General features: G+C 43.8%; 1 protein-coding gene across 2 annotated transcripts in view; it reads right to left on the bottom strand.

Annotated features, from left to right (window-relative positions):
• Positions 1 to 12,075, bottom strand: part of tmem132e (transmembrane protein 132E) — a 286,941-nt gene that overhangs the window by 73,363 nt on the left and 201,503 nt on the right. The gene's annotated exons all lie outside the window — the stretch shown is intronic.

Below are 12,075 nucleotides of genomic sequence, written 5' to 3'. Positions count from 1 at the left end.
ATGTTCCAGGTAACAACAGGCCATATCTATAAATGCTCAAACACATTCGTGTTTAAATATGAACCTTCCTCACCTTCTTTACAGATGTTTGCACATCATCTGATGTCATCTAAACGATAAATACTTTAGAAATGAGACCAAATAAGTGGATTTAAAGTGAGTTAACGGCTCTTATCTTTTCCCTTTCATCAGCTGAACAGAAGGCATGTGAGCCTTTCTGATTCAGTTAGATAGGCTACAATTACCAGAATACAAACATCCAGACTCCTTTATGTGGCCCAAAGGTGAAATAAATGTTCAATTAAAGACTGTGGAAGAAATTCTGCTCCTTTATTTCGCCACCAGAATATAAACTCCTGCGACCTGCCTGTGGTCCCGACCCGGTGTTTGGGAATAACTGCCATTTAAATCCTGGTTGGAACGACCACGGGAAGTAAAGCAGGGCTGAGTTGAACCGCTGGGGCTGATAATGGTCTGACCAAGACCCAGTGTGTAAAAAATAAATACATTTAAAAAACAACAACTGACAGAGGAGCCTCCAAGCCGGATCCTGAGATAACAGCAGTCTGTCCTGGTGCCTCTGCTGCGGGACGCTTCCTTCTGCTACAACAAGAAGAAGAATTGCTTTCTCAAACAAAACACTTCCCACAGAGGAGTAAACAAAGACAACCACCGAGGAGAGAATTTCTTGGATATGGTTACAAATTCACTTCATCCAGACTATTTTAACAAGGACCGTATGCCCGGCTCAACTGGCTCGGTCATTGCTACCGAACCAGACCGAATGGTTTCTCCTTAAAATGTAAAAGAACGAGAGAAAAAAGAAAAGCAACGAGAGTTCACGACTCGGTGCAGAGCTGTGAGGCTGGAGTGCTAAACAGCCATTAGAAGAGCATGGGAGGGCAAAGCAAATGGCCATTACAAATCTGTCCTCGTTTGCCATCGCTTTTGAGGAGTGCGCTCAAAACGATTCGAATTTAAATCAGCCGAACAGAACAACCTTCCAGCAGCCGGAGACCTACAGGAGACCCACTCCTCCCCCGAGAAGAAGAAAGAGAGGAGATAAAAGAAAGAGAAGGTGTGATGAGCTGGGCTGCAGTCAGTCCTGCTGCATGCAAACTGTTGTTGCACATGCTACTGACCACATATGCTATCTGTAATTGTTAGACAGCACCCGATGTTGTTGAAGAGATACAGCAGAAATAGTCAGGGGGCAAGAACCCCCCACTGTGGAACTCCATTAAACATCCTCCACTGCAGCACACTGTTTCCAGAGGGACCGGCCCCCACTGGACACGTCACGCCGTGAACTTCCTTCATCTACAGGTTGCAATGTATGGAGCTGGAGTCACAAAGCATTTCCAAAAGCCGGAACGGAAACATTTGACACATTCTAAACTGTTTGACCTTAAAAAATGTCCAAAAAGAAATCGTCATCACAATTTAACCCCTCGAGTGCAGCGGCCAGCAGAAACAACCTGTAAAGGTTCAGAAAGCTTGACTTTCTGCATCCTGGCAGGAGCTTCCATTGACATGTTCTGGGAGAAAAGTTCTCACATCATTTCACACAACGTGATCTCATCTTTGGCCACTTGGGTAGAAGGTGTCATTATAATGTCATTACGTGCCTTTTGATTGGTATCTTGACGCATGTGCTTGTAACTTGTAACTTCGTCGTTGATGTGTTTTTTAAACGGCTTCCACTCCGATCTCCCAATCCAAAGGAAATATCCCATTGGATCTTTGTCGAGGGAGCCAGGGCGATGCTAACTTCCAGGTGTGACTACAAACATATGTCATCCCTGCAGCACTCTACTCTACTCCCCTAACATCAGCATCACGTGACATGTGACGTAACTTCGCCAGTAAACATAACTCAACCTTTGGTTTTCACAAACAGCACATGAACTCTGGTCCTGAGTGAAAGGCCCGTCCACCACCACTCTTTAAACTACGACCGGTACTCAGGGCCAGACGAGACAGATGAGTACAGCTCCTGCAGCGTGATATTTACCAACAGCTGGCATTCACAGAAGCAGTGATCTGGCCGGTCTCATAGCGACGGGTTCGTCCACCTGGGAAATATGGCAGCAGGACGGGCGGAGTCCTGCTGTGTGTTGGCCAGCCAAAGGTTGCCTTCATTTCAAATCCTCCTTAAAATCCAAGTGTCTATATGTCAACTGGACTTCCAGCTTCCTGAGCCGAAAAACACAACTTGACGTCAAATTCCACCGGAGACTTTTTCAATCCTGTGACATGAAAGAGAAAACAAGCGGTTGTCCTTTTTCCTGTGATGGGAAAATTTGAATTTCAGGCGACGCGACCGCTCTTGTGATTGTTTTCCAAAACACTTGAACAATGTGCTGCATTGGCGGGCGGGCGGGGGGGCGGGGAGTGCCGTGCATAGAGCTCGAAGCTCTCTGCCGCTGGAGTACATGGCTGCAGATGCCACAGTGAAGGTTTCGCTCTTTCAAATGAAAACGTGATGAGAGTGAAAAACAAACGTGTCGGGGCATAGCGTGCCACCGGAGGGAAGTGGAACAACCAATGCATTTACAGTCATTGGATTAGCAGTCCTGGATGGCTGCCATGTTATATGAATATGCATCAACCCAATTCTTCCATTGAGATTGGCTTGTTTCCCATGTGCTCCCAATGCATTATCTGACCCATTATTCATTCAGCATTACTCTCATTGTGCTGCACAAAGACGGCAGAAGAGAAACGCTGCCACGGTGCATTCATTATGTTCGGCCCTCCATCCGCCATCATGAATACTGCCTTCTGCTTCACTCCTCCCTCCCAGCTCTGTTGTGACTTCCAGCCATCCAGTGTTTACACTCAATACATGGCTGTGACTACATGCGGAATCGCAAGTCCATGTTAACGTGTTAACAGCCTCAAACATGAAAGTTGCTTTTGTTCTCTCTGGACGGATACGAAAGCAGGAGCTGAGACTCTGTTCTCCTTGTCTAATAACCCACAAGGACTTCAAGTCCCAGGAATTTAATGAAAGTGTACACGACCTGAAGAGTCTTGCTCCCAGGACCGCAGTGCATCTCTTGATCTTTTGTGTACAGGATTTGAGGTGCAGCTGCAAAGAACACTCACTAAGGCACAGAGAGAGCATCATTCAAATCAAAAGTGTAGCTGTGGTGGGGAGATGCAACTTCTCCGCACCACTGCCTCCTTTGAAAGTGCAGCCTGACGGGCAGCACAATCCTTCACGCTGGGCAGAGCCGTGTCCATTACTCCGGATTGGTTTGGCAAATCTCTTGGCAGGCATCGCAAAGAAGCAGAAAGAAGAAGGGAGGGTGCAGACAGGAATAGAACCTCGCCAATTTCTGTGACAACATGAAAGAGGGAGGGACAGGTAAATGGAGGCGGCCTGCAGTGGAACACATGGCTTATCTTAGTCTTGTCCCCGAAACCCATAAAAGGTTTTGAAGATAACCACATAAGGCTGTGTGTGTTGGAGGACGGCTGCTTTGTTCAGGTAGAAAATGATCTAATGGGGGAGGAGGGGGACAGAAATCTGATGCCGACTGAGAAATGTGATAACCTGGCAGGGGTGGAAGCCTCACTACCTGCCCATCAACCTACACATGTTCCCCTCCTCAGACTTTCCACATTACTGCATTCCCCACACTGCATGTCATCCGATCATGAACCGAAATCTGCTACGAGGTGAAAAAAGCAGCGGAGAGTGAGCGCACTCTGCCACTCGTTTATTTCCTGAGTAAAGTTATGCAACCGCCGTTTCAGCGGTGCAAAGCGGCAACACTTCCTAACGCTCGATAACTGATTACAGCACATTTAGCAGCAGCGGCTGCAGCCAAACACTTCCTGATGAATTAATCAGTCTCTCCTGAACACGTGGGCTAATTTGAGCCGCTGTTAATGCAGAACTACTGTTCATCTGGTTTTTTCTTGTATTTACGGCTCATTTTGTATTTGTGTCGGACTCGTCTGTCCGTAGAGTCGCTCCACATATCTAACCACTGGAAGACAACATGTTGCTCACGGATGGATCAGAATACATTCACCGTCTGATTGGATGAAAAATGTAAAATAACACTTGAAGCGTTGATGAAGCCTCGGCCAGAAGCCAAACCACAGATACATCGCATGTCATCGTTTTATATTCGGTCAGAGCAGGTGACGTAGCGTGTTGAGCAATCAAGCCGTTCTTGAAAGATACGACGAATAGTAACGAGAATATCAAGAAAGAAATCCACTCAGGGCTGGGGGGCGGGGCCAAGCAAACAGGACTCTAACCCAGGTGACCGCTGTTTGTGTCTCCCTGAGGTTTCGTCCTTTTCATTTTCCTGTTGAAGTTGTTTGTGGGGGGGGGGGGAGGTTTCCTCCAAGGATAGAGGACATTATACGCTGTGAAGATTGTAAAGCCCTCTGAGGCAAATTTGTGATTCGTGGTATTGGGCAATACAAATAAATTGACTTCATTGTTGGTTGTTCCGCTACGTTGTTCCGCTACGTTTTCCTTTAATACAACAATGATCTTTTTTCGAACCGTGACCAAGTCGTTTTTGCATCGTTAACCACGAAGCGTTGTGCGTTTCTGCAAACATGAAACGAGGCTGATATGAAATGTATTCATGACTCATATTTGTGACAGGAATGTACAATGCCAACGAAGCAGCTCTCAAAAAAGTTCAAATTCTCTGTTTTTATTGTGCAATTATCAACCCATGAAGGATGCAGCTTTTAGTATTGAGTCACAAATTATAATTCAGAGAATTAGAGGCATAATTCCTCCCATATTTGTTCTCTGTTAGCATCATCAGGACCATTAAATAATACGCAAACACGTCTTGCCGACACGTCCGTGTCAAATACCACAGAGACTCGACCACAGACTTGTGAGAAAAATACATCTGCATTCCTGGAGAGACGTCAAAATATTTCACAACTTGAGCGGCAGCACGACACATTTTGTGGGAGGCGAGGACTGAACATGCAGCTGTCCAGAAGAAAACAGAGAAATGTGTTTGGAAAGAGAACAAACACATTTGGTGATTGAAAGATTTGCAGTTTCATTTGGAGCGGGGGGAAATGACTTTACAAAGATAGCACGTAAGCTTGTGCAGTCCAATGAAAAAGGTACCTGAGGACTGCTCGTTTGATTACCTTGGAATAGAAGAGCTCCATTTGTGTCTCAGACTGCATGAACCACCGCAGTCTGCAGGAGGATTTGGAAATATTCAAATATGCTAAAAAGAAATCCTCAGGTCTGCCTGTTTATCCATCTGTCAGACAAACAATTTGATCAACTGACTTCCCAAAGTCAAAGAGTTGAATGTAGCAGAGAAGAAGTTCATAACATGAAATGAATGTGAAATGAAGATGTGCATGTGTCACATACAGCGGCTCTAAGATTACAGCTTTCATAAGAACAATGAAATGCATTACATCTCTGTTTTCATTGCCTTCTGTACGTTAACTCTGCTGAAGAACCGAACCGATGCAAAAGAACTGAACAGGAAGCTCCAAGGAACAGCACTCCGCAGCACGATGCATTTTATTAATTAAAACATGATGAATGAAAGCCATTCAGACTATAATAAGCGCTGCACGCTGATACTTAGCAGTGGGAATAGACGATAAGGATGAAATGTGAAATTTTCTCCGCAAACATACGGTGAAAAAAAATTGTGAAAAGCGTATGTGAAATGGTTTCCCCACAAATGAGCCAGAGCACATCACAAAGGTCCAGCCCAATTAACAATATCAGAGGTAGTTCACTGAAGTTTGATGAAGTGGTTAATTGGGAAAGCGGGCGCTGATTAGACCTTCTTCTGCAGCACTTTCACAACACTGGCTGTGTTCACAAATGAGGATATTACCAGGCTGGAGCAACGAGATGGAAAAGGTATATACACATATAGCGTGTGTAAATGCCGAATGACTTTACAGCTGTGTACTTGAATCAGATGACCGTTGTGGGTTTGGGTTGCGTTCGATAGAACGTCTAACTTAATTGGTTGTGCTTGGGTTTGTTTGTGTGAAAACCAAACCAACAGTCGGCGACTTGCTGAGCATACTAAAACGCCCTCGGTAGATATGGACCTAAAGTAAGAGGCTGTCATGCGCATACACTAGAATTACCTCAACAAAGTTACTCCGCTTGCCTATTCAAGGTTAGAGAAAGGGCTGAATTACTTTAGTAGCAGCCAAGCACTGGAACAAACCTGCATGAATGTCTGCATTTCGCCCGGCGTAGAAAGCTGACACATGCTTTCTTTAAGCATTAAAGAACTAACTCGAGCTCAAAACAGCCCATTTCATTAAAATCTTGGCACACACAGCATATCCCGCCTTTTGTGACTTGTGCCAACGGCTTTCCAGAGGGGACCCACACTTATTAAAGATCACAATGGTAAATACTCCCCCTGCTGTTTGACCTCAAATGACGTGTTCGCGGTTCAGAAAGAAGGGAAGGAAGGAGGGGAGCAGGAGAGGAAGTAGAAGTGGTGGTGCAGTCCAATACGGCCTAATGGAGAGGCTTCTCTTCATCATCGTCAAAGTGAAAGCATTCTGAGACTCTCCCGACTCCCTCTCCTCCTTTATCAGAGCGTTGATAACAACTACAAAGAGACACAAAACAACTACAAATAGACACATAACAACTACAAAGAGACACATAACAATTACAAAGAGACACAAAACAATTACAAAGAGACACATAACAACTACAAAGAGACACAAAACAACTACAAATAGACACAAAACAACTACAAAGAGACACAAAACAACTACAAAGAGACACAAAACAACTACAAAGAGACACAACAATTACAAAGAGACACAAAACAATTACAAAGAGACACAAAACAACTACAAATAGACACAAAACAACTACAAAGAGACACAAAACAACTACAAAGAGACACATAACAGCTACAAAGAGACAAAATATCACAGCGACATGTGTAATGACCAAGGTGAGACAGTGGTTAGGGTCTTCTGCATGTCTGTGTCTCATACACTGCCCATGCAGCAGACATTAAAATGACCTAATGTGTCAATTGTGTCATTACAATCCCCATCAAACTACACTGTATCAGAACAAACCCTGGGAGCCTCAAGATTGACCACTTAATGTAGCACATTTCCTCCATCTGACCCAGCCGGGACTCCAGCCAATCAGAAATCTTTTGACAGAACACGAGAAGGAGCTGAGTTATTACGCAGTAGAGCGTTTATGTGGAGACAGTTTTAAGTAAATGCATCGGGAGAACTGATGAGAAAAGGCTATCAGACATCACAAGTCGTTAGAATGATTCATCGGCTCAAGCTTTGTGTTTAGTGGGGAAATTGCTTATGTGTCCTTGAAGCCGTGACGGATCGTCCCATGAGCCCCGAGTGACAGCAGAGTAACAAGACATGCTTATGTTTTGAAAATTTGCTGAGATTTATCACAGCATTTTTGCTAAAAAATAAATAAATAAAAAGCAACACAGCTGTCTGTTGCAGGTGGAAATTCGTGGGTGGGAAAACTCAAACGAGCTAATTGGCAACTCTCTGTGGGTTCATCGCTATAATATAAGAGCCACGTCTCACACTATATCTATTCATTTGAGCAATTATGAATATAAAAAACATAAATACTGATTAGAGAAGCCTTACAAAACCTGAAGCGAAACGGCATCTAAAGCTGATTCTCATCACAGTATTCCCCGAGAGCCTCCGATCACTGACTGTGATTTGAAGCGTTATTACACATATGTACTGTCAATAAGCCAGACGAGCGGGTCAAATAAAAACAGCCTTTAAACCCAAAGTGTTGGTGCTGAAGAAGTGGCCCCCGGTGAGAGCTCTGAGATTGTGCCAGCGTCTCTGCTGCTGGTGCTGCACTGCTCAGATATCACTTCTCATTCAAACGAGCGCATCCAGCGTTGTGACATCGAATCCGCCGTAACAAAATTGTAAGTATCTATCAAAAAATATTACATTCTGTGCAACATGCTTGCATTTTTTTTCCCTGCAAAGAAGCACAAGTTGATGAGGAAGGAGTGACTTCAGTGGCACGCTACAAATCTGTGAGTGGGGAGTAGAAAATATTGCAGATGATGATGAAACATCACTCTGCACGTTGACAAGCAGAGCACACGAGATAACATGAAATACAGCCACCCATACTACCATTATCGCATTGCCATGGTATCCAAATATGACGCGCCGCTACTCCCCATCTTGTAGCATAACACACACACACAAGTGGGAAAAATAGGGCAGATTCCACAAGTGGCCACATGCAGCTCTGCCCTCCGCCTGCCCACGCCATCATCTGCAATAACAAGTCGCACATCTTCAAAGCTGGACGCGTGCAAAGGAGGAAGACATTGCGAGGAGCGACAGATTCAAAAGGGAGAGTCGGAGCAGGAAGGGAAGGCCTCCCGATTCATCTTCAGAGACGCCCCTCATTGCATCTTTAATCGTCTTCCTCGATGTGCAGGGACGACTCGACAGTTGGCTTCCAGAACGATTGAATTCAGGCCGATTGAGTCGAGTCACTCAGGAGGCTGGAAGTGGGCTTCTCTTCTCTCGGCCGCATCTCTTGTTTTTAACTCTCCTGTTTTATCACTTCATCATTCTCCACCCCTGCGAGGGGCTCAGAGAGGCCGCCTGCCTGAGAAGAAGGCGGCGGGGAGAAGACAAAGCCCTCCGCTTGTACTACAAAGCCTCGCGGCCACTTTGTCACACTGCAATAGAACATCATGACTGGCACAGCAACTCCTTCCTCTGACTTCATGACATATTTTGTAATCTCAGATGAAGGCGTACGTCAGTAGACGTGAAGAACGCGGCGTTTAGTCGCTTTGTGAGAAGAGAATATTGCGACTGACACTAGATCATACATCTTACAGAGGGGGAGCCTCAGGGAGGGTAAACGTTGCTCTGACGGTGTGAAGACAACATGCTCGGCATTCCTGGGGGTTGGGAGTGTGATCATGAATGGGTAGCACTCTACTCTGGCTGCAAGGTGGAAGGACTGTAACAATATCTTTAAATGAACACACAAAACTATAGCATTAATTCAAGAATTCATTTCAGATTCCAGCTAATTTTTAGGACCAAAAACGACAACAACTAGTGAGAATGGGTTCGTGTGGCCTTTGTTTCAGCTTTTCAAAAGGTTTTTGTGCTTGAAAATGTAAAAAAGACGGATTATACTGCAGCTGTCCATCATCCAATGAGTGCATTTGAATGTTTCTTACTTGCAAAGAACTGATCACACCACAGTCAAGAAGTCTGCTTCATTTTGTTGAATCATTGAAGTACACAGAAGTGCCTTTTATCAGAAAAGACAGTAAATTATTCCTGTTAAAAAATAATCCTAATCACTGTTGTGTCTGTTCTGAAGCATGTTTGAGACACACATCAGGTTTCACCACCATTTATATGCACTGCCACTATTGTGAGACAAAGGGCCTGGGCACAGACGCACACTTTATAGTTGTTAAGTTTCTTTTTGTTGCCGTTATGTGACAATTTGTAATTGTTTTGGTCTTTTTGTAGTTATTTTTCAGTTCAGTAATCCATCCATGCACCAGACTAGTGCTATAGAATGACAGAGCAAAAGTCCAAAACAGCACTTGTTGCATCTTGATTCAACATGTTGGCACCGTTCCTTCTAAACTATTGATTTTCCCAAAGGATATGACAGTGAAATATGAACTCTTACCGAATGTTTCAGGCGGAGATACACAAACTGTTTGGCTGCTCAATGCAAACTGTTTCGCTGCTGTGGCCAGAGGCCCAGTGTATGAAATGAAACAATCAGAGCTGTGGCTGTAAAGATACAATAACATCTGTATTCACAAATGCATCAATACCATGTTATGAGATTCAAGGTTTTATTGAACGGCTATAAAGAATGAAGTCTTTACTTTTGCTGTATGTGGAAGTTATCACTGTGGGAATGTCAAGTCCATCAACAGGGTCATTGTTTATGTGTTTTTCAATAATTCTGATAAGAATTACAGAAAGTGTGCAGGTGTTTGGGTCATAACCTTTAGAGGTTTCGGTTGATTAATAGTGATTCCTCCCACCGTGAGGATTAAATATGAATCATTTCTGCAGGGAGAATCTCTACCCTGGTTTTTCCTTGGAGCTCATTGAATTATTGAGGCTTAATTAATATCCCGCTTATCTCAAAATTTCAGTCTGTAGGAGATTCAGTTACGATTTCAACAATCATATTTACGGTGTGTTTCATCATCGTCGCTGAGTTGGTCGGTATTATCAGGTTCCTCGCGTTTCTCGTCTCCCCGCTGCCTTCACGCCTACGAGCAGAGCAAAACTTTCTTTCCTCAAGCTTTGTCGAGTGCAAATAATCATTTATTCTCTCACCCTGAATATTGTGTTGACAACCGAGCAGAGGAAAGCGCAGGGAGCGCAGCGCCGAGCCGAGCCTCTTCTTCCAGCAGAGGCTCATTTAACGTCGGCAAATATTATTTATTGTTACAGCCATTATGGTCCTTCTGAGACACAGAAAATACAACAGCCAGCAAATTGATTGCCACTACTGGTTGTCTGTTTGTGAGAGACTTTATAGACACTTGATGATTATTTGTTACCCGTTAGATCCCGTCATGTCAACCCTTTATATTAGGTTGTGCATTTCCAAATGCCAGCAGACACACTGCAAATCAACTGCAGCTGGTGTTCCTGCAGACCTGATGGGAACGTGAAGCGGCTATAGTCGACATGTTTTTAAAACAATGTATCAAATGATTTTATGCCCCAAAAATACATCTTTACATTGTTTTATTTTCTTTCTTAAACTATGACTATTATACGTAATTGTATATTATTTGTATATTTACTTATTTTCCTTGTATGGTTCAAGTTGTACCATCTGAATGGTGGCATGGGTGGCAACACACAACTTTCATGCAGGAGACCTCTGTTCATGTCCTACATGGAACTTAAAGTAAACTTTGACATTTTGTCACGAGAGTTGTTAGTCAGTCAAGTTAACATCAAGCACGCTAACGAAGTGGTTTTGTTGCCTAAACCTAACTACCTGTGAGTTTATTCTGAAAGGACGCTGTGCATATAGCCAGTGCACACTGCCTCTAGAGGGGCACGTAGAGCTATGGCCACATGATACCATCATATAGCTCGATATAATCAGTGTGCAAGGTATGAATTAAATGAAAGCAGATTATGATTGTTCCTCAATGTACAGTATGCGCCCAAATACAGTTCTAATTCTGTAGTTTGATGGACTTTTGCCATTGATATGCTCATAAAACGAAGACATTTGGAATACATTTGCACGATGAGAACAAACTGCATACATGAACATGAAACAATTCTTTTTATTCCAGGATGACAGCAGTGAAGCAATGAATTCAAAGCTCATTTGAAGCTATTTCATATAGTTAATCCCGGTTAATCGAATATGGTGTGATAGAATTTCATTTTATGAGAAAAGTTTTTGGATTTCAGTGACTTTTTTGCATTTGAAATGAGTATTACATGTATTTAAACATGACCACGATGTCCTTCAACTGGCATGTTAAATGTGTGGGCGACTTTCCACAACAAGAGTGTGTGTTTCTCAGATAACGAGCAGCAGATATTACTGTGAAGAGGAAACGTGCAGCTGCATCACCAGCAGACGTTTGCAACATGTGTAGAAGAATGTGTGAGACCCAGTCAGTGGTGATATTGGTGCTCACGGTTTCTTCTCTTCTGTCGTACTGCATGAGCATTGAGAACCACAGTGTGCTGTAGCAATGCATCTCAACATCCACAGCCGCTACCTGTGCCTTCAAACACAAACTGCTTTGAGCAGCAAATCATTCATACGATCCAGTCCTGAGAGGGGAAACAGAAACGTTCAAAAGGTGAAGCGCACAGTGCTGCCACACCTGAACTCGGTCTTCCACTGTTCTTCTATCTCACCTGACTTTAATTACTGCTGGCACATCGCGGCGCTCAGCCAAGTAGAAATGAATGAGAAGGATGAAATCTGTGATTACGTGCTCATTTGACTCTTTGGACCTAAAATGAGCATAAGTGGCCCTGCAGAGAATGTTGCAT

This window comes from Melanostigma gelatinosum (genome assembly GCF_949748355.1).
Source record: "Melanostigma gelatinosum genome assembly, chromosome: 14".
Classification (NCBI taxonomy): domain Eukaryota; kingdom Metazoa; phylum Chordata; class Actinopteri; order Perciformes; family Zoarcidae; genus Melanostigma; species Melanostigma gelatinosum.
This window is presented reverse-complemented; position numbering and strand designations above follow the sequence as displayed.